The sequence below is a fragment of the Macaca nemestrina genome, chromosome 4 (assembly GCF_043159975.1).
Source record: "Macaca nemestrina isolate mMacNem1 chromosome 4, mMacNem.hap1, whole genome shotgun sequence".
Lineage (NCBI taxonomy): Eukaryota > Metazoa > Chordata > Mammalia > Primates > Cercopithecidae > Macaca > Macaca nemestrina.
Window position 1 is genome coordinate 59,289,264 of NC_092128.1, and position 22,532 is coordinate 59,311,795.

Sequence of the window (22,532 nt, forward strand, 5' to 3'; positions counted from 1 at the left end):
TGCAAAAGTATAAGAACAATATAATGGAATTTAAGGACTCTGGGGAACGTATAGGAGTGGGGTGGAGAATAAAAAACTACATATTGGATACAGTGTACACTGCTCAGTTAACAGGTGCACTAAAATTTCAAAAATCACCACTGAAGAACTCGTCCATGTAACAAAAAACCACCTGTTCCTCCAAATAGCTGTTGAAATGATAATAATAGTAAAAACTGCTTTCAGCAATTCTCCACTACTTAATTCCTTTACTTTAAATGATTTTAGAGGATTTATGTGTATTTTCACCTCATTTTTTTCAATATTTTTGTATTCGGCTCACCTAGAAAGTTAAATTTGTTTTGGAAGAGAATATGAAGCATAGGTCTATTTTCAAAATTATATTTTCATCAAATTGGTGGGTAATTGTATGAACACTTTCCATGTGCAAGACGTGATAGACTTCATGATCACAAAATCATCATAATCCCACAGCATTAATTCAATGTAGGCATGCATCTGGCATATTAGACTTGATTTTAAACCTGAATGAGAGAGGAATGTGGAAACCATATAGCATGATGAAGGACAGAGAAAAATAGTCCTCAGGTTCAGCTTTGAGATGACTAACAAGAGATAGGACAGCTTTAATGCAGTAGTCATCAAGGATTCTTATGCTGAAGAATAAAATGAGCTGGGGCACCTCACAAAGGGATGGGTAACTCCAACTCTAGGCTATACATCTAAAATCCTAATTGCTCACTGCCAATTAGAACTTTATTATCAGGGAAATACAAATTAAAACCACAATGAGATATTACCTTACTCTTGTGAGAATGGCTGTAATTGAAAACAAAAATAAAATAAATGCTGACATGGATGTGGTGGAAAGGGAACACTTTCACACTACTGGTGGTGTCCTGCCATGGGAGTCTTGGAGTTAGGTCATATAATCCCTAATGTCTCTTATCGATTGTACTATTCTTTGATTCCCTATGAGAAAATGCTTTCCTGACAATATAAGAATTTGGGTCAATAAAAATCATCAGTAAACTAATTTTGTTAAATATCTACATAGAACAAATCATTGCTTTTCAGCAAAGATTTCTAATATATTTCATAATGTATAAAACAAGCTCTAAAAATTATAATGCATTGGTATCTTAATACATATGCTTTAAGATTATTTTAAAACACATAAAAGTAAACTGTCACATACAATGGTACTGATTCTAGTAGCAAAATAACTGTTGAAGTCAAATAACCACTTAACCAATGTGTCACAGTTTTTGACATCTAGAACTAGATAATCAAGTGTTAAAAATAACAACACAACGTCTATATCTAGTCAAAGAGATTCAAGCTATAAACTAGACAGTAGAATGAAATAATGCAGTAGCTGTTTAAATTAATTTCAAGCATATGTCTGCCCTTGTTCCTTCCTTAAAATAACCCCAAAGCTGTTAGCTATCCACAGTCAAGACACAGAAGGAGGGGTCCTTACAATAATATGCAGATGCCATGTACTCTACCAATTCTTCTGTCAATCTGGCATGTCAGAGGAAGTGAATTTGTTCCTCTGGCCTCCATACTCTGTCTACATCTTGATCTAGCTTTTTCTTATCGTTAAACAGTGTCTATTTTTCAGTCTTCATGCAAAAGCTAAGGATGTGGATTAAGCATCAGTAGAATTCAGCAGGGTTTTAGTTTTCATTTTTCTAAAGTTTGAAAATATAAAAAAACTTTCTTGTTTCATATTTAAGAAATAAATGTTCATGTAATTGTAGGTATAATACTTAATTGCACTGTTCTGGAATTGTTTAACATAGAACCCTCAAGAGTTGTGACAGGTCTTTACTGTCTACAATATCTGTAATAATTTTAGAAGCTAAAATTAGAAAAGAAAAATGGGTAATAAAAACAATGATGTACATCTTAAAGAATAACTTTATTCACTATTTTAATTTTAACTACAGGTAACATGAATTATGGAATATATATACCACACTTGGTTTTGAGTTACATACTTCCTCATAGAGACGTAGCTGGTAATGGAAAAATAAAATCAGGTGAATAAAAGAAAACAAGAATTCTCAGAATGATTTTATTCAGGCACATATAAATGCAAACAATCAGTACTTTTTAAAAGAAAATTAGGGTCTTTTCCTCTTGGAAGTCCCCTCTGTCTCACTAGAGAGAGAACTGTTTTCCTTTCTCTTTTTTTCCTCTTTCTCTTGCCTATTAAATCTTTGCTCCTAAACTCCTCGTATGTGTCCATGTCCTAAATTTTCTTGATGTGAGATGATGAACCCCAGGTATTTACCACAGACAACATCACCACTTCACTGACACATCAGCAAAAGGGACACAATTGAAGATACTGGTTATTTTACCAAGGTTTTGACTGGAATGGTGTACTTTCCTTTAAGGAATTAAACTTGACTTATAAAGTCAGTGAAAGCCCCTTGGGAAAACTGGCCTCATACCTTGTCTACACAGTCCCTGTACAGTGTCCTTGACCTGTGGCTGACACAGCAAGAAAGCCCTCAGCAGATGCTGATCCCTCAGTCTTGGACTTGTCAGCCTCCAGAACCATGAGTCAATAAATTTCTGTTGATTATTAAAAAAAAAAAAATCTGGATTTCAAAAATTAAAATCTGAACATCATATTTATAATTAGATTAAAAGTTTCAGTAGTTTTCAATATATTAATCAGATCAATCCATATAACACCAAGGGTTACATGCTTACTTTGGAGTATATAAGCATAAGTAGGTACATGTATATTAAGCAGCCAAAGATGAAATGTCATCAGAGCACAAAGCGCTGGCTCTCAATCCCTTTGTCTAGCCACAATCATTGAAGTCATTTACTGTTACACAACACATAAACATTATAGAAGCAATGGGTATGATGTGATTGGAATCATTCACTTGAAAATATTGTTTTAGTATTTCCTTTGAAGATGTTTTTGTTAATCATGGAATATTTTGTGAGTATTTAATGTACCCAAGTATTAGCATAAAAACTGTAGTTGTGGCATAGTATTGATCACAAACCAAGTAATTCCACTTTTTCTTCCTCTTAAAATCATGACTCTTTAACTCATTCAGTAAGTATACATGTTCTAGGAATTGTGATGGCCTGTTGTCTAATGATAATCTCATCAGATAAAGATAAATTAATATATTTGTTTAAAGGTACCTATCATTACAATGATGAAAAATACCAAATACATAAATCATTAAAATATGCATACATAAATACATATATCATCATATTTATATACAAATACAAATATATAAATCATTGGAATGTATAATTTTGTATCTTTTTATAACTGGAGGCATTCATTTCATGGATATATAATAGTAGTTTAAAGTATATCTGTCTGTATAAATTATACTCCTGGAGAGCCATTACTGATTATCTGAGCCATTACTGATTATCTTTCTCTAACAATAAATTTCAAAAACTATCATTTCTAATTCTATTGCAAAATTACAAAAGTGCATGTACACTTTAAAAAGCAGTAAACACCAGTGTAAGCAAATCTATGGAAAAGCAATTTGATCAGAACATTTCTAAGACCTTTCTTTCAATAAAGAAAATATCTGAAACTTTTAGATGTAGCTCCAAATATTTCACTTAAATAAAAATATACCAGCAAACACTGCTGTTCCTTCTTGGTATTTTAATTTTTTGAAACAATACATTTGATGTCTTGAATTAATACAATTTCTACTTTCAATTAACTATTTCCTATTGTAAAAGTCAATTTTCCAAAATTTAAGATGGTTATAGGAAGAACAATAGTTGCTGATACACTTTTTTGAGGACAAACAGATTGTACATATGAATTAATTCAAGACATTAATAAAAGTCACACAATGATGAAAAAGTTGTCCACATTTTTATTTTGAATAAAGCACATTGTGTTTTGAGTTTTTTTCTAGGTGGGTATTTGATTTCATGTGCATTCACATTCATTACTCAACTCATGCATTTATACATCTATCTTTCCTTCCATTCTTTCACATATTCATTAACTAAACAACTGTTTAGTGAGTGACTATAATACAGAAGGCGCTATGCTATACAGGTGTGAGTACAGAATAAAATCTGCAAACAGATTTTTGCCCTTAGAGAGTTTCCTATCTATAGCTGGAAAGATCAGTACAAAATAAATCAAGAAATAAATGTAATTGTAAACTGGGACAAGTATTAAGATAAAAATATAGATGTACTGGATTATGGTTTCTTATTAAAGAAAATAATATGTACATTATCACATCTTCTGCCGACACGAGAAAAAAAAAAAGGGGGCAGATATTGTATTAAGAACTTGCCTATGGGAAGAGGAGAATGTCTAACCTGATAATTTCTACTTTTTCAAAACAGTGTGAAGAAATATTATCAAATGAAGATGTGGCTTTTAGGGAAATGGAAGAGTATGATAAAAGGACGAGAAGTAGATGTTATAGGTTATGGAAAATATGTTTACTAGAGAAACATACTAACACTACTGAATGTTAGTAGAATCTTCATTTGGTAGTCATAATCGGAAATATGAAATAACCCCACTGTATAATTTTCTCCAGCAGTGTTCGACCACATGGTTACAGAAAACTTGAAGGAAGATTGTTGGAATTGCTAAGTAATGCAACAAAAAGGAGAGGTACAAAATAGATCCCAGGAGTTACAAGTCAGTGACTGTAAATATAAACTATAAAATTAAATTGTGAAGAGGTAAAAAGATACAGCTGGTTGCATACATAAACCATAAGAAATTGTTCAACAAGAAATGGTGAGGTCAAATGATTGAAAATAATAAAAAGATTGAAGTTGTTTCCATGAGGGACTTAAACAAAAAGCAAACTCAGAAACTAAAAGTTTGTAGTTAACTATGACATTGTTTGTATGACAGACCTATTTTTGATTAAGTCAAGAACTTGACTTTGATGCTCAAAATCCGTGCAGAGGCATACTAAAAGAATACCTAATTAATCATTAAAAGATGAAAATGAAACCTGTAGTCTTAAATGGACCATCTAGGTTATGTGTGAATTTGTTGAAAACTATCTACAGCAATTGAGATAGATAGGATATCTGTGAACTGGATGTTAGAGTCTTTTGTGAGAAAGGAAGAGTGGCTAGGAGGTTGGAACAGGGAGTCATAATTGAATAGGAGGTTGTTAAACCCTGAGAGCAAAGTCTCATTTATAATTATTTTTCCAAGATGAAGGGGGAGTAATAGTTTAGGATCAGCCCTACAGAATGAAGAGGAAACTGACTATGGAGAAACAGCTTTCAAATAATCTCTAAGAGAAGTGATATCCCCAGGGAGCACCAGTTTTCAGGAACTTGTAGAATATGTTCTAAGAAGAGGTTGAGGATGCTAAGAATTTTGCTGACGCAGAGTGATATGAGAAGGACAGATGGTAAGATACTGCTTTCGTGCCACTACAAATGCTCCTAGATTCTCCTATTGCTCTTGAGACATAAATTGAATTTCCATGCAGACTTTGACTAACTTCACCAGGTGCAACCTGAGAGTGCCTAATTTTTGGCCCGTAAAACATATCTTTCTTCCTGAACAATAGTTTCTCTGACTCCTTGACATAGAAAATTCCCATGAAAACCCATTTGTCATTCATGCATACGCAACATTAAGTGCTGTTGAGTTAATGCCCATGAGGCCATCTTTGATCAGTGGGCAGAGAGAGCCAGTGGATGGATAACTGTGAAACACATTTCATAGCACCCTTTAGAAAATCCTGTGGGATCAACACAAGTTGCCCCTAGTGGTGCCCAATTTGCTAACTGTGATAGACTGAATATTTGTTCCCCTCCAAAACTCTTACGTTGAGACCTAATCCCAATGTGAAGGTATTTGGAAGTAGAACCTCTGGACGGTGAGTAGGTTATGAGCATAGAGCCCTCTTCAATGGGATTAGTGCACCCATAAAAGAGGCCCCAGAGAACTCTCTTACCATCTTTCTCCGTGTGAAGACACAAGAAGAAGAGTAGTAGCTAGGCCTTGCCAGACACTGAATCTGCCAGTGTCTTGATTTTGGACTTCCCACTCTCCAGAACTATAAGAAATAAATGCTTGTTGCTTAAACCACCCAGTCTATGGTGGGTTTTTCTCATAGCAGTCTGAATACCTACTACACTTAACTGCTTAGTTGCTTTCCCTTATTCTTTCAGGCTAATGTTCTTCATTCTTTTACATTTTGATCACTTTTCTATTGAACTATCTGTACACATGCTTTTATTGTAAGACTGCATTGGGAGAAACCCAGAATAAGACAGAGTTTGGGAGATAACAGAGAACTTCTTTGGCTTACACAGTGGTGGGGACACAGATTTATTATTTATAGCAATAAAGTGAGATAACAAGCTATCCCTGGGTTCTAGAAGTTTCAGAGAGATGCTTATTATTGGAGAAGTTTAGGCAGTCAGATACAATTGCCATCGAGGGCTTAAGGAATTATTGTCTGGGGTGATTCGTTAGTTGACATTTCCCAATTCTCTCTACTACATTGACTACAAATAAGCTTTTTGATTCATAGTCTCCCTCTTATAGGAGAGAGATAAATTTAAGGCAATTAATCTTTTTTAAGAGTTACTATAGCACTGAAAATAAAATGTATAGGAGATTTTCTAAGATGACATTGTCATGGGTTGAACTGTGTCCTCCCAAAACGTATGCATTAAAGTCTTAACTCTTATTACCTCAGAATGTGACCTCATTTGAAGACAAGGTCTTTACAGAGGTAATCAAGTTAAAATTAAATTAGGGTGAGCCCTAGTCAAATATGATTGCAGTCTCTATCAGAAAGGGGAATTTGCAGACAAACGTGCAGGGGGAACATTATGTGAAGATGAAGATGAAGAAGATATTGGGCAATGCTTCTACATGCCAAGGAATGACAAAGATTTCCAGCAAACTACTAGAAGTTAGGAAAGAGGGATGGAACAAATTTTTCCTCAGAGACCTCAGAAAACACCAACCCTATCAAGAGGTTAATGTTGAGTTTTCAGACTCCAGAACTACGACGCAATAAATTTTTGTTACTTAAGACACTCAGCTTACAGTACTTTGTTATGGCAACCCTAGCAGACTAATAAGACATAGACAAAATTCTGATAAATCAAATCAAGAAAAATAAAAAGTAATGCAATCAGAAATTAGTGAAGTTAAACAAATCAGTTCTAGAAACAAATAAAATAGGAACAAATATAAACAGAGAGAAGTATTAGCAATAAATTGTGGAATCACAATAAAATAGATTGAAAAATAAATTAGAGGATTTTACTAAAGATCTGAAAAATCCATATTGGTCAAATACCATGAAAGTAATTGAAAAATTACAGTAGATGGTTTTAATCTTAAAAACTTAAGTTTATTAGATACAGCCAATAACAACATCTCTTTGTCTCTTGTTAAGTGAATATTTATTCCAAAAATAATACTCCCAGGTTTCTTTCCTGTTGGGATGACTGTGCAACCTAGTTCTGCTAAAGGGTACTATACTGGGCAGGTTTCTGGGAGGACTCAGATCTTAGCTCTTGGCTGAACATCCTTCATTTCCTCATCCCATTCTTGCTGGATAAACAAAAGTAAGAGTTTATGATGTGGCTACCATATTGTAAACATGGGTGAAAAATTTGGGGAATTAACTAGAGCATGCTAAGAATGGTGCAACTGAAAAATACAAAGAGCCTAGGTCCCTGGCATTACTTTTGAACACCCAAATCAAAACCAGCAATAAATTATGTAAGACTTATCAACTGAAAAACATAAACCATTTGTGTAACCATTGCTTGTTGCAGTTTCTGGGTATCTTTTCCCTTTAATTTTGGGCACCAGCTATAATTCCTAACACAGTAAGAATAGTTAACATGTAAGGTGATATTGATTTCCTCAGTAAAACAAGAAGTTAAAAAAATGAGGATTTCAGTAGGTGCCTAAAGATTATAAAATCCAACATTCATTCATGACTTTAAAATAAAGTTCTAGGTAACAGAAACACAACATAATAAAAAACATTTTACTTGACTCTTAAAGAAAAACATACTTAAGTATTCACTGACTGGCCCCACCATCCCTCTTGTTATGAAGTCCTGACACCAAGAAGTGATCCTCTCTTCATCCTCCCTTTCTCTTGTCCTGTCAATTTTTATTTTTTTTTTATTTTTATGCATACATAATACTTGTACATATTTATAGGGTACATGTAATATTTTGATACAAGCATATAGTGTGTAATGATCAAATCTGGGTAATGGATATATCACATCTAACATCTATTATTTCTTTCATTGAGAAGATTTCAAATCTACTTTTCTAGTTACTTTGAATTATACAGTAAATCATTTTTAACCACAGTTGCTCTATTGTGCTACTGAATACTAGATCTTAGTCCTTCTATCTAACTGGATTTTTGCTCCGGGTACCCAATCTTTCTTTATCCCTCCTCCTGCTACCCTTCCCAGCTTCTGATAACCACCACTCTATTTACTACCTCCATAAGATCAGTAATTTTAGCTCCCACATATGAGTGAGAATTTGACTTCTTTTTTTCTGTGCCTGGCTTACTTTACTTAACATAATGTCTTCCAGTTCCATCTATGTTGCTGCAAGTGACAGGATTTCATTCTTTTTATAGCTGAATACTATTCCAATGTGTATACAAACCACATTTTCTTTATCCATTCATCACTGATGGACACATCCTTGACTCCGTACCTTGGCTATTGTGAATAGTGCTGCAATAAAAATGAGAGTGCAGATATCTCTTCAGTATGTTGATTTCCTTTTACTGAATAAACAGCCAGTGGTAAGACTGCTACATCATATGGTAGTTCTATTTTTAGTCTTTTGAGTCAATGTTATCTTTAATGTTTCTTGAACTCATTTAGTACTTTCCAGGTTCACCATAACAATCTTTGTTCAAGCAACTCCCTCCTCTGGATGGGGCAAATGCAGCGGTCTTCTAACTGCTCTCCCAATTTGTAGTTGCCTCCCTCCCTCTCCATTCATTAGAGAGTTATCTTCACCCTGTAATTCTGTTCACTTCACATGACACGTCACCCTGTATTGTGCCATGCTCTCTCCCCAAACTCATCCTTCCACATCATCTTCCCTCAGCCTAAAACATTCCCCCATTCACTCCACTTACCTTCTAATCCCACCTTCGTCTAATTAACTGCAGTCAAAAGTCATTTAATGATGGAGATACACTCTTAGAAACGTGGTGTTAGGCAATTTCATTGATGCGTGAACATCATAGAGTGTGCTTACGCAAACCTAGATAGGATAGCCTACTATACACTTAGCCCATAAGGTATAGCTATTTTTCTTAGGCTACAAACATGTTATAGGCATTTTACTGTACTGAGTGCTGTAGGCAATTGTGACACAATAAGTAATTGTGTATCTAAAAATATTTAAACATAGAGAAGGTACAGTAAAAAATGGTTTTATAATCTATGGGATCATTCTCATATGTTTAGTCTGCCATTGACCAAAACATCATACATACACATGACTGTACTTCCAATACTTTGGCTCTTTCACCAAATGTCACTTCCTTCAGAAAAATCTGCCCTGATCCTCAAATCAATATCACACCCTCCTGTCATATGTTTTCGAGGCACTTTGCCTGGTTTTCATGAATTTGTCATTTTATAATTCAATATTCATTTGATTAATCACCATTTCACTAGATTGTAAAGTTTGTAAAGACAGGTTTGTACATATTTGCTCTGTTTTCGCCCCTTCCTCATAATTCTTTGCTAGGTAATATATAGATAAAAAGGGTATTTTAACATATAGGACATTGTCCAGGAATCTTTAGGATTATGAGGAGTATAATTACAAACAGCTTTGAAATTGATTCTAATTTGAGCCCCAGCACAGTTGCTAAAATGAACAGTTATAGACATAAGTCATTTAAATGCTATAGTCATTTTAAGTAAGAATAATATTTCTTATACTTAAGACTTACACTTTTAATATTTTAGACATCTACTTACCAAGAAGAAGTTATATTATTGTACAATATTTTGACTCCTATCTCTATGAGAAATATTTGACTAAAGGTTATGTTTTAGTTGTGAGTGTGTGTGACATCTTCATGAATAATGAAATGCTTAATTCAGTAGTCATACATACATTTTTAAAATGTTTTCATGAATTTACATATTTTAATCACTCATTCAATTAGTTTTGTGTGTGTCAATATAGTAAGTGTTAAAGAAAATATATAATTTATATAAGTCTAAGCTTGAATTAACAAGCACACGCTTTACAGTTAGATAAAATCGTGATTAAAACTGACCACTTACTAATGGTGTGACCACAGGCGTATTATATACACCCTCTATAGCAACAGAGGACAGAAATAACTTCACTAGTCACCACAAAAAATAAGCAGGATGGTAACATAATAAGTGCAATTCACCTAGATTCCAGAAAATGTGGATGTTTTCTTGTTTTATAAGATTTAAACATTCTTTTGATGTCAAGACATAACATATTGACACTCAGATAGATAGAGGGTAGCACCCTGTTATTTAAAACTTCAAAGGAGAGGCTGCCAGACAGGGTCACACAGGGGGTCGCACCTGGGGACAGGGTAACAGCAAGCCAGAGATATAGGGAGCAGTAAAGGTGTGGCAAGTTGGTAGGTTTAGGTTTTGCTAACTCTTACAGAATTGGCTAATTTAAATGGTTTATGTGGCTTCACGACATAGGGGCTTTCTCTTGCTGTCTGGTACCTGGCCCTGGAGGAATTAGGGCTGGTGCATGGTGATTCCTGAGGGTGAGAGCCTTATAAGGGAAAGAGTTGGTCTATGGACTTAATCAGCCACTCAAGAAAGGGAACTGCCTCAATTTCAGAACTTGTTATTGGTCTATTCAGGGATTTGACTTCTTCCTGGTTTAGTCTTGGGAGGGTGTATGTGTCCAGGAATGTATCCATTTCTTCTCGATTTTCTAGTTTGTTTGCAGAGAGGTGTTTATAGTATTCTCTGATGGTAGTTTGTATTTCTGTGGGATCATTGGTGATATCCCCTTTATCATTTTTTATTGTGTCTATTTGATTATTCTCTCTTTTCTTCTTTACTAGTCTGGCTAGTGGTCTATCTATTTTGCTAATCTTTTCAAAAAACAAAAAAAAAAAAAAAAAAAAACACCAGTTCCTGGAGAAATAGGAACGCTTTTACACTGTTGGTGGGAGTGTAAGTTAGTTTGACCACTGTGGAATACAGTGTGGCGATTCCTCAAGGATCTAGAACCAGAAATGCCATTTGACCCAGCAATCCCATTACTGGGTATAAACCCAAAGGATTATAAATCATTCTACCATAAAGACTCATGCACATGTAGGTTTATTGCAGCACTGTTCACAATAGCAAACACTTGGAACCAACCTAAATGCCCATCAATGATAGACTGGATAAAGAAAACGTGGCACATACATGCCATGGAATACTATGCAGCCATAAAACGATGAGTTCATATCCTTTGCAGGGACATGGATGAAGCTGGCAACCATCATTCTCAGCGAACTAACAGAGGAACAGAAAATCAAACACCACATGCTCTTGCTCATAAGTGAGAGTTGAAAAATGAGAACACAAGGACACAGGGAGGGGAATATCACATATTGGTGCCTGTCCGGGGATGGGGGGCTAGGGAGGGAGAGCATTAGGAGAAATACCTAATGTAGATGACAGGTTGATGGGTGCAGCAAAGCACCATGGCATGTGTATACCTATGTAACAAACCTGCACATTCTGCACATGTATACCAGATCTTAAAGTATAATAAGAAAAAAGGCGGGGGGAACTGACCAGCCTCTAGCCAGGGTCTCAAAACTGAATAAAGACAGCATTTCAAAAAATAAACAAATTGACAAAAACAAACTATATAAACAAAAATATTATATTTCCCCTGCTCATCATCTGTAATTTAATACATTTTTTTATGGTTGGAAAAGTGCATGAATCTTATGTTAGAATTGAAAGTAAAGAAGCAAAACTATTTCTGTTTTCTAGAATATGATTAGGAATATATAACTGGAAAACAAACAAAAAATTTATGGAAAACTGTTACAAACGAAATTAAAACAGCAGGTTATAAATCAACATACAAAAAAATTAGTGGCTTTTGTATACATAAAAACAAGAAAAAATGTAATGAAAGAATAGAAACAATTTATGATAGAAAATAAAATAACAAACATAACAATAAGAAGAATACCTAAGCATAAGCTTAACAAAAAATCCAAAACTTATAAGAGAAAAATTTACAAAGATTACTGCAAGACATCAAAGTATAACTGAACAAAAGAAAAGATATTTTTGGATAGGAGAACATCTTAAAATTTTCTTCCTAAAGTAATGTATAAATTTAATGCAAAGCAATAAAATTAAAATTAGATTTTATTCTGGATACAGAAAAATTGAATATGGAAAAAGTATGTTATAAAGATAGCATCTTAAGTCTACGAAAACATGAACTTCTTAATAAACGATGTTGGAATAGTGAAATAATCATATGGCAAAGATAAAGTTGGTTGCTTATACTTAAATTACAAATAGGTAGGACACTGTAACATAGGCATAAGAAAAAATAATGCATGAATAAAAAATTAGTACATTTATTTCTTTAAATTTATTTTTATTTTTTTTTTTGAGACAGAATCTCACACTTTGTTGCCCAGGCTGGAGTGCAGTGGCTCAATCTCAGCTAATCAAACCTCTATAATCCAGATTTACCAACTCAGATGAAATAGAAGAAAATGTTAAATGATAGTAAATATTGAGTCAGCAAAATTCAGACTGAAAGTAAATCTGTAAGACAAATAAACCAGATTTTCTCAACAAACAAATTGCAAGGAAAAAAAAAAGAGAGAGAGAGAGAGATGGAAGGAGGGTACAGCTGTCAACTAACCACAATGTATAGATTCTAATTCAAGCAAACTGTAAGAAAACAAAAACTATGAAACAATTCCTGAAATGTGAAAAACAACTGGCTATTTAATATTAAGGAATTGTTACCCAGTATAATGCCCAGTGTAATGCCAACATGACATAGCTGAATTTCTACCCCACCCTTGCTTGTCTTTAAGAAACAGAATGCCTGCAATGAGCAGTTCTCCACCTAACCGGCTGAGACTGGCGATATCCAAGATGGCAGTTCACTTGACCTCTGAAGAACCTCTAACTTCATTATAATCTATTTCCATTCTAAATGACACTTCCAACAGCACCATGACAATTAACAATTACCATGACAACGACCAGAAGAAAGCATAAGAGGACAAAAAGGAGGGGGCTCTACAGATCTAAGTTCTCCACACATTCCCCGAGACGATATGAATGTTTCTCCCATTGTCTTTAATGCCGAACCCCTTCATTAGAGATGCCCTATATCTGTGACTTGCCAACTCTCTTGAAATGAGAAGTTGATTTGTGAGTCACGCTTCCACTTCTCAATTCCGTGGCCATTGAATAAAACCTGCATTGCTTGTGGCTCACATTTGGTTGAGTACTGACTTCAAGACACCAAACAGAGAAAGACCCCACATTTTGGTGGACCAGCTTTGTCAGTAACAGAATCATTGTTTATTGAAGGGTGATAAAGGCAATAAAGTTTCCCAGCTGTAAGAGTCCTTACCATTTAAAAATACATACTAAAATAGTTACAGATGAAATGATGAAATATCTGATTTCTTTCAGAATAATCTGTAATGGGAGGGCAAAGAAAGTGAATGAAGATATAAATGAAACGGGATTAGCCACGTTGAAGCTGGTGATGAGTACATGGGCACTCATTACGTTATTTTCCCTACTTGTATACATAGATAATTTTTTTTCTTTTTTTCTTTTTTTTTTTTTTTTGAGACGGAGTCTCGCTCTGTCGCCCAGGCTGGAGTGCAGTGGTGCAATCTTGGCTCACTGCAAGCTCCGCCTCCCGGGTTCACACCATTCTCCTGCCTCAGCCTCCTGAGTAGCTGGGACTACAGGCACCTGCCACCACGCTCGGCTAATTTTTTGTATTTTTAGTAGAGACGGAGTTTCACCGTGTTAGCCAGGATGGTCTCGATCTCCTGACCTCGTGATCCGCCTGCCTCTGCCTCCCAAAGTGCTGGGATTACAGGCGTGAGCCACCGCGCCCGGCTGATGATTTTTTTTTTTCAAAACAATGTTTAAAAAGAGAAGTATGCCCCTCAGTAAGATATTGCTTAAATTTTATCTCTCACTGCCTTACTAAAGAAAATCAAATTTCTAAGTTAACCCTAAAAACACCTTCTGTGGACAGTATAGCCCTCCATGACAGTTTACCATTATCTTTTGTGATTTCCCCTCCAAGCACCATTACTTTATTCTGAAAGTACTATCTTCCAGCCATAAAGATATTCTTCCTTGTCACCCACTGTCTTTGCCTGTATTGTTCCATATACTTGGAAACTCCTTTGTATCCACTATGAAACTTCGTTTTTATGTAGTACGCTTCTGATTTTTTTTAATCCATTAATGGCTAGCTCAAAAAAAAAAATTCTCTGCGAAATATTTTTCATTATCCCTCAGGAATCACTGAATAGTTTTCATGGCCCATAGACCTTAGTGAGTGTGACTAATATATTAAGAGTCTACCTAGTATTATTTGCATGTGTACATTATTTCACCTGCTACACTGTAAGTTTTTGAGATTGGGAGCTGTGTCTTTTTAATATTTAATCCATTATCAACGGTCTCTAGAAAGTAATAGATGCTCAATGAAAGTGAGTTAATTTTTTTTCATTTTTTTATTATACTTTAAGTTTTAGGGTACATGTGCACAATGTACAGTTTTATTACATAGGTATATATGTGCCATGTTGGTTTGCTGCACCCATCAACTCATCACTTACATTAGGTGTTTCTCCTAATGTTATCCCTCCCCCAGTCCCCCACCCCACAACAGGTCCTGGTGTATGATGTTCCACACCCTGTGTCCAAGTGTTCTCATTGTTCAATTCTCACCTATGAGTGAGAACACGCGGTGTTTGGTTTTCTGTTCTTGTGATAGTTTGCTGAGAATGATGGTTCCCAGCTGCATCATGTCCCTGCAAAGGACAAGAATTCATCCTTTTTATGGCTGCATAGTATTCCATGGTGTATATGTGCCACATTTTCTTAATCCACTCTACCATTGGTGGACATTTGGATTGGTTCCAAGTTTTTGCTATTGTGAGTAGTGCCACAATAAACATACATGTGCATGTGTATTTATAGTAGCATGATTTATAATCCTTTGGGTGTATACCCAGTAATGGGATTGCTGCGTCAAATGGTATTTCTAGTTCTAGATCCTTGAGGAATCGCCACACTGTCTTCCACAACGGTTGAACTAGTTTACACTCCCACCAACAGTGTAAAAGCAAGTTACATTTTTAAAAAGTCACTCATTTAATCTTCTACCCTACTCACTGGCATATACAATGTACATTGCCAAAAATTATTACAATTTTAAATAGATGGTTTTCTAGAATATAATAATTTATATCTTTGATTTGTAATGATAGCATACATTACTATTTTTAACTTTCTTGTTTCCTTTATCTTGGGCTATTTTGAAGAAAATAACTGGAAGGATTAAATGAAAAACTAAAACAAAACAAGCATAACTACTACAAATTCACATATAGAGAAAATATGCTTAGAAAAGTCTAACCTTCATTTTAAAACAATAGTATTGTCACTAGAGAAACCTTTTTTCAGAGGATTTGTCAGTTCCATGCAATCTACAATCATTCCACTTTCATCAGCTCCTAGGAAGCCAATTGCTTCAGTAATAAACAAGAGGCTTTCTCTTGCAATCGATATCAATCTAATTCAAGTAGGACACTTATTTGTGAACATGCTCATTTGAAATGTCATTAGAGGACAAAATGAGCCTGTAGTAATGAATAATATTCTACTGTATTTAGAGTAACTTTAAAACTGCTGATATTTACATAGTAATGACAAAACTATAATAATCAAATACCAGTATTTCATATAGGAATCATGAGAAATCCCTGTCATTTTTACGACACAGGTTTGTTGATAAAATTATCTTAAATGGAGAAAAGTACAAAAGTTGAATCAGTAGATGGTTATTCCTGAAACTTTATATTATTTGGGGATTCAAAATATTAAATATAATATATAGTATATTTATATTATTAGTATATTAATATATTTAGACATGAGAGGAAGGTTATCTGATCAGTCCCTACCTTCAGGGATCAGGCAACTGAGGGAGAAATGAGTAATTAGGTTGCTGATATTGATGTTGAAGTTACAGACAGAGCCCAGCCTGGTAGTGACAGAGGGGCAATCCTCACAGCTCCCCCGACTTCTAGAATGTTGCCCATTCCACTCCACCAAGTTGTCTGTTGTTTGATCTCAAAAAGAGTTGTAGTGATATTTTAACAGCACCAACTTTCACCAATATTGTTCATAACTTGAGAAAGGCATCCCTGGCATAACCACATTCCCAGATGATAAGGTAGAAAAGATAGCAAATACATTGCTGTCTTTGCTATGGAAGTTAAGATTAAGAAATGCTGAGAAGGTATAAAAAATAGGTTAGATATAGTATAATTTCCCAGCAATAAATGGAGTCTTAAAAAATAAATAATATAGATTAAGAATTGCACATATGGAAAACCAGAGTTAAGTTCAAAAAGCCTGCAATGAAATGTGGCTATCAGAAGTACTAATGCCTAGTAGTCCATGGTGTATACATACCACATTTTCTTTATCCAGTCTGTAACTGATGAGCATTTAGGTTGATTCTATGTCTTTGCCATTATGGATACTGTGCAGCCATAAAAAGAGAATGAGATCATGTTCTTTACAAGGACATGGATGGAGCTGGAGGACATTACCCTAGCAATTTAATGCAGGAACAGAAAACCAAATACTGTATGTTCTACCGTATGTTATACATGGAAGCTAAATGATGAGAACACATGGAAACACAGATGGCAACAACGCACACTGAGGCCTATCAGAGGGTGGAGGGTGGGAGGAAGAAGAGGATCAGGAAAAATAACGAATGGGTACTAGGCTTAATACCTGGGTGATGAAATAATCCATACGACAAACCCCTGTGACACAAGTTACCTAGGCAACAAACCTACACATGTACCTTTGAACTTAAAAGTTAAAAAAAAGTTAACAGGGAAATAACTTGAAAAAAAAAGAAAAAAAAATGCTAAAGCCAATGCTTACTTTTTCTTTACCTACACAATTTCAATCGGGCAAAATTTCATTGGAAAAAAATACTGTAAAAAAGTACAAAAAATGTGTTATCTATGGCAATAACTTGGCATACTAATTTTTTCATATGCATATAAAAACATTCATTTATTTTTGACCAATATTTAATTAAAATAAAAGCATCTTTTAAAATGTCAAATGCTATGGAAGATTATGGAAGTTAAAGCCTACTGAGGGTTCATTGAAATGACAAGATCATTAATGACTTCAATGACATTAATTCAAATGAACCTGGAAGCTACAGTGATTTGAGGAATGATCAAATAATTTGCCATTATCTTGACAAAATCTAGACTTCATTTCTCTTATTTAATCAGTTTTAAACCATTTGTTTTATGTTAATTTTCTATTTCTGTGTAACAAATTATCACAAATGTTAGCAGCTTATGACATTATCTCACAGCTGCTTGGGTTAGATGTCTGGGAGGTTTGGGCCAGGTTCTCTGCTACGGCTGTCACAAGGCTGAAAATGAAAGTATCTGCTGAGCTGGGCTCACACTGAAGGCCCTGGGGAAGAATATGCTTGTTTACTCACTCGGGTTGTTGTCAAACATAGTTCCATGCAGTTGCAGGGCTGAGATCCCATTTCCTTGCTAGCTGTTGGCTAGAGGTCATGCTCAGATCACAGAAGCCGCTCTCTAGTCCTTGCACAAAGGTCCTACATCTTCAAAGCTAACAATATCACATTGACTCTTTAAACTTAAGCATATCCAGGGGTCATATATAAGAAAAGGGAAGTTTGGGGACAAGATAATATAAAAAGGAATTGTTTTAAAACATGAATTCTGTTTAAAGAGAAAAAGAGAAGACTCTGGCCTTTATGTTCAATACTAAAATACTCTAGCAATTTTCATATGGAGAAATATTCAGACTTCCCTCTGTGGCTTCAGAGGAAACTACTAGGGCCTATCTAATAAAGATACGTTAAGTTAGATTTTGGCCTCATATAGGAAAGGATTTTCTTACCTATAGAAGTCTCCACAATTGGCATGGACAGACGGTTTTATAAATCAATTTATCAGTAGTGTTTTTCAAGTAGAATTCAATGATATCAATAAAATATAATAAAGGGATCCATTCTTCAGAAATAGAGCTAAAGCAAATAACTTTCAGGTAATATCTCACTCGTTAATTCCAAAATGTGTTAAAATGTGTAAATTCTGTCATATGCCTTCCTAGGTAATAAAAACCACTATATATATATCTCAATAATACAAAATTAGTTTACTATACTTACATAAAAACATATTAAAGTTCATCAGAATGTAGCAATATTCCTGTACTTGTGGACATAAGCTTAGGCCTATAGAATACGAAGGTTTCTCTCTTGTTCTAGAGCTGTGTTGTCCAATGGGGTGACAGTTTGGGCACTGTGCCTCACACCTGTAATCCCAGCTCTTTGGGAGGCCAAGGTGGGCAGATCACTTGAGGCCAGAAGTTCGAGAACAGTCTGGCCAACATAGAAACTCCATCTCTACTAAAAATATAAAAATTAGCCGGGCATGGTGGCACACGCCTGTAGTCCCAGCTACTTGGGAGACCGAGGCAGAAGAATTGCTTGAACCTGGGAGGCAGAGGTTGCGGTGAGCCAAGACTGCACCACTGCACTCCAACGTGGGTGACAGAGCAAGACTCTGTCTCAAAAAAAAATTAAAAAAAAGAAAAGAAAAAAGAAAGCCATTGAGTCATAGGTGCTTCTATTGAATGCTGCTGTAGAGGAAGGGAAAAAAAAGAGTTCAACAAGGTTCAATAATGTAGCTCTTTTTACAGTAAAATTACTACCTTACAGACATCAGCCATTATATTGCTGTATGGTGATTTATTAAAATTTGTTTATTTTTGCTTTTATTGATGCATAACAGATGTAAAAAGTTTCAGCATACATGTGATAATTCAATACATTTATATAATTTGTAGGGATCGAATCAGTATGCTTGAGATATCCATCACCTTAAATATTTGTCTTTTCTTTATGCTACAACCATTCAAATTCTTCTTTTCTAGCTATTTTGAGATGTATAATGGATTACTGTACACTATAGTTATCCTACTGATCTCTCTAATAGTAGGTCTTATTTCTTCTACCAAAATGTATATTTGTACCCATTAATCAACTTCTTCTTTAATCACCAACTTGCTCCTGCTATGTGTCTTGCATTGTTCCAGACACTAGAGAAAAAGCTGTAAAGACGAGAAAAAACAAACAAACAAGAATTCCTTCCCTAAAGCAGTTTACCTTCTAATGATAGCAGACAGTAAACAAATTAACAAGTGAAATATAAAGTATGTTAGATGGTGATAATTGCTATAGAAAAACTAAGGCAGTGAATCAGAATTGGGATTGCTGGAGGGGAGAAGCAGGATAGAGGATGCATTTGGAATTGCTATTTTCATAGGTGGTTTGGAAAGGTCTCGCTGAGAAGGTGGCACATATGCAATGGAGGGAGAGAGGGAGCCATGTGAATGTCAGGGGAAAGAGTGTGATGGGAAAATATCAAGTGCAAAGTTCCTGGCTCCTACTTTGGATGGAATATTCAAAGAACAGCAACTTGGTAGGAGGCATTATGACTGGTGCAGAGAGAAGGAGGGAAGGGGTGGTCAGGGATAAGGTCAGAGAAGTAAGACAGAGAGACATATGTTCTTGCAGACACTGTGTACTTCTCTGCTTTGCTTTGGGTGAGATAAGATACAATTCAAGAATTTTAGCAAAGGAGGAACTTAATTTTCCTTCTGTAAAATGTAAACAATTCTGTGTGTTTTTTTTTTTAAATCCCTATGGGAAATTTTCCAGTGAACAAAGTAGATGCTGGGTAATTAATTAGGAAAGAAGAAATGAAGTTGGCTTGAACTAAGATGAATGGTGAAGGTTGTAAGTAGTAAATTCTGGAGATAGAGCCCACAGCATTTGCTAACAGATCAGACATGTCCTGTGAGAAGAAATGTATCAAGGATTCTTCAAGTGACCTTTCTCCTTTTATTGTATTATTAAATTGACATTAGAAAAATGCACATATTCAATAGAATTATTTTTATAATGAACACACCTTTCGGCTATGAAATTCTGACCTTCTGGAAGGGCAAGTGAGAATTCACTTTCAGAAATACACAAATGAAAACACAAGTGTGCCCTTAACAGTGGAAATCAAAGTTTAAATGTTAAATGATGGTGGCTGAACAACTTTAAGGCATTAGTTAGACTGATTTTTCTTCAACACTTTACTTAGACAAAGTATCACACATAACTGATACATGTATAAAAAGTTGTTCAACAAAATTTTATTTGTTAGAATTCAATGACCAGTTATTGAATTACGTTTTATTACTCAATTCAAAAAGAACTTTCAAAATACACCATGTAGAACACAGTACTAATTCATGTTGTGCTACAGAGTTATTCAATTTCAGTCCTATTGACGTTTGGAACCAAATCATTCTTTGCTCTGGGGCTCCCCTTTTCATTATACAAAATTTAGCAGCATGGCTGGCCTCTCTGTACTGGATAACAATAAACCCCACCCTCAGTTGTGGCAACAAAATGCTCCCCATCATGAGAAACTTTTGTTAAAGCTGTAACAAATGAAACTTTTTTTTTTTTTTTTTTTTGAGATGGAGTCTCGCTTTGTCGCCCGGGCTGGAGTGCAGCGGCACGATCTCGGCTCACTGGAACCTTTGCCTCCTGGGTTCAAGCGATTCTCTTGCCTCAGCCTCCCAAGTAGCTGGGACTACAGGTGCGTGCCACCACACTTTGCTTATTTTATGTATTTTTAGTAGAGACAAGGTTTCACCATGTTAGCCAGGATGGTCTCGATCTCCTGACCTCATGTTCCGCCTGCCTTGGCCTTCCAAAGTGCTGGGATTACAGGTGTGAGCCACCGCACCCGGCCACAAATTAAACTCTCATTACTAAGGTAATTAAAGCAACAGCTAGCATTTGTAGAAAACATACTGGCAGACATTCTGTTAGGGGTGTTAAAGGCATAATCTCATTTATTAACCACAGCCATACAATAATTTATTAACCATAGCCATACAATGAGAGGTCACTATTCTATCAGTTTGCAGAGAAAAATATTGCAATTTAGATATTGAATAACTTTCCCAAAGTCTCAAAACAAAAGAGTGGAGGAAACAGGACAATTCTGGAACTTTGGGCTCCTCCTTAGTAAGATTTCCTCACATAACAGGACTCTGAACCTAGATTTATAAATCTGTCTCTGTGATTTTAAAATATTCAGTGAATTTAATTAAAAGATCATAATTTAATTACTTAACATTGTTCATCAGAAGAAACTGGTTTGGTTTAATAAATATTTTCATTTTTCACCTTTTAAAAGTTTTTAGTTCATATATGTACAAACTAAACTAATTTGGAAAATGTATTGCTAGCAATCAAGTTTCATCATTGTTAATATTCTTGAGTGTTTACATTTAACCAATAAATTAAATGATAATAGCTTTGTAAACAGCTAAGTTTGTGTATTCATTTGTTTATTTATTTATTTATTTTGCAGTGGGAACATTTTTAATATATTTAAGCTGGATTTCATTAAAATATGTTTTATCAGCTGTGTGAAGGGCAGTGAAGGAATGGGAAAAGGAGTAAAATGTGACAAAACTATGACAAAGGAGTTAGAAAAAACATTTCAGGAACAAAGAGAACTAATTAACTCAAACATATGGTTCATCTCACTCTGCTAAGAGCTAATTGTGTTTTATGCACTCCAACTGTTAAAAGTACTGTGGTGTGGCTCTTCATGTGAACGTAAATAGAAAAACGGTTAGAAAGAATTAAAATTTATAATGCATACTGTTTTTTACTTAATAAAATCCTATCCTTCTAGCTAACATAGTGTTCCAGTATATTAAATTTTCTGGTTAATTTGAAATGCTTACTCGAAAATCTTCCTAAGGTATATTAGTCTTTATTTTATCTTAATAAAAGTACTGTGGCAAATACGCCAAAGATAAGTGACATTCTTTTAGCGTTTCAGAAATATCAGCAGTTAACAAGTAGTTACTCAATAATTCTGTTAAGTTTTATGCAAAATGTGAAGAAAAACATACTAAATCTTTTGCATTCTCCAGGTGTCGCTATAAGGGTATTCTTTTGTGTATTTTTTAAAAATTTTGTGAACCACTCTCTCAAGTGTATATTTTAGAATATAAGCAAGAGAGGATAGTCGAGTTTTTATTGAGATCTACACATCTATACAATCTCTACTTAA

The 22,532-nt window shown here is 34.8% G+C and overlaps 1 long non-coding RNA gene across 5 annotated transcripts in view; it reads left to right on the forward strand.

Annotated features, from left to right (window-relative positions):
* LOC105475384 (uncharacterized) overlaps positions 1-21,022 on the forward strand; it is a 41,290-nt gene extending 20,268 nt beyond the window's left edge. The window contains exons 4-5 of one of the 5 annotated variants that reach the window (XR_011622081.1): positions 4,581-4,657; positions 13,125-13,724. This is a non-coding gene — a long non-coding RNA (uncharacterized lncRNA). Of the gene's footprint in view, positions 1-4,580; positions 6,067-13,124; positions 13,725-20,913 lie in introns of those variants that run through there. The other 4 variants (XR_011622082.1, XR_983306.3, XR_011622080.1 and 1 more) reach the window with 4 other exon arrangements.
* Positions 21,023-22,532: the final 1,510 nt, after the last annotated feature.